At 42.2% G+C, this 1608-nt stretch overlaps 1 pseudogene; it reads right to left on the reverse strand.

Annotated features, from left to right (window-relative positions):
* Positions 1–274: 274 nt before the first annotated feature.
* LOC112091437 overlaps positions 275–1608 on the reverse strand; it is a 4201-nt pseudogene continuing 2867 nt past the window's right edge.

Raw genomic sequence — 1608 nt, forward strand, 5'->3', positions numbered from 1 at the left:
AAAAATTAATCTCACGCATGAATATGCTCACCACCCCCAACCAAAATCAGACAGTGTCCTCAATGTCTAAAATTATATGCAATACGAAGAAGACAGAGAAAGAGAACACCTGGATGATGAACAGTGGAATTAAGTCGAGCCTCTTGAACTGATTCTCCAAAATAAAAACAAATATAAAATCACACAAAATCAAACTAAAAATAAAAGCATACAAAACACACCAAACGACACAAAGAAACAAAAATATGATACAAAAGGGTTAGAAGCAAACTCCTTAAGGTTGGTAAATTGGAGCCTCGAGAATGATCTCTTCAGCTTGGCTCATACGCTCAATGTAATGCTTCAATCTCTGGCCATTGACTCTGAATACTCTCCCATCGCTCGGGTCCTCTACCTCGACAGCACCGTTGGGAAAAACTTGTTTCACCACAAATGGACCAGTCCACCGCGATCTTAACTTACCTGGGTGGAGATGCAAACGGGAGTCATAAAGATGCACCCGCTGACTTAGCTCAAAATTCTTTCTCAGGATCTGCTTGTCATGAGCCGCTTTCATTTTTGCCTTGTAGATCCTGGAATTATCGTATGCGTCATTCCTTAACTCCTCAATCTCAGACAATTAGAGCTTTCTTTGAATACCTGTAGCAATGAGATCAAAGTTAAGGGACTTGACGGCCCAATAAGCTTTATGTTCGAGCTCGACAGGTAAATGACAGGCTTTCCCAAAGACAAGCCTATAGGGAGACATCCCAAGAGGGAATTTGTAGGCAGTGTGGTATGCCCAGAGAGCGTCAAGAAGACGTAAGGACCAATCTTGCGGTCGGGGTTTACCGTTTTTTCCAGAATTGGTTTGATCTCCTTATTCGCCAACTCAGCTTGGCCATTCATTTGTGGATGATAGGTAGTAGCAACCTTATGAAGCACACCGTACTTGCGCATAAGAGCCTTAAATGAACGGTTGCAGAAATGAGTGCCTTGATCACTGATGATAGCACGTGGAGTGCCAAACCTAGATAACACATTCTCCTTCAAGAACTTAACAATTGTTGCATTATCATTGGTTCGACACGGCATGGCTTCAACCCATTTAGAAACGTAATCCACAACGAGGAGGATGTAAAGGTACCCAGAAGAAGGTGGAAATGGACCCATAAAGTCGATCCCCCAACAATCAAATATTTATATCATGAGAATCGGGTTCAAAGGCATCATATGACGGCGGGACAAAGCACCTATCTTCTGGCACCGGACACAGGAACGACATAATTGATTAGTGTCCTTGAACAAAGTAGGCCAATAAAGACCACACTGTAAGATTTTTGCGACGGTCTTTTTCACAGAAAAATGTCCACCACATGCATCGTTATGGCAGAAGTTCAAAACACTAGTAATCTCATCATCAGGAATGCATCGTCTCATGATTTGGTCGGGACAATACTTGAAAAGATATGGGTCATCCCAATAGAAGTTTCGTACTTCGACCGAGAATTTGCGTTTATCTTATGCATTCCAATTAGAAGGAAGTTCACCCGTCACCAAGTAGTTTACGATATGAGCATACCAAGGTAGCTTAGTGACGGCGAAAAGATTTTCATCAGGGAAGTTATC

This window comes from Morus notabilis, unplaced genomic scaffold, assembly GCF_000414095.1.
Source record: "Morus notabilis unplaced genomic scaffold, ASM41409v2 Scaffold3084, whole genome shotgun sequence".
Lineage (NCBI taxonomy): Eukaryota > Viridiplantae > Streptophyta > Magnoliopsida > Rosales > Moraceae > Morus > Morus notabilis.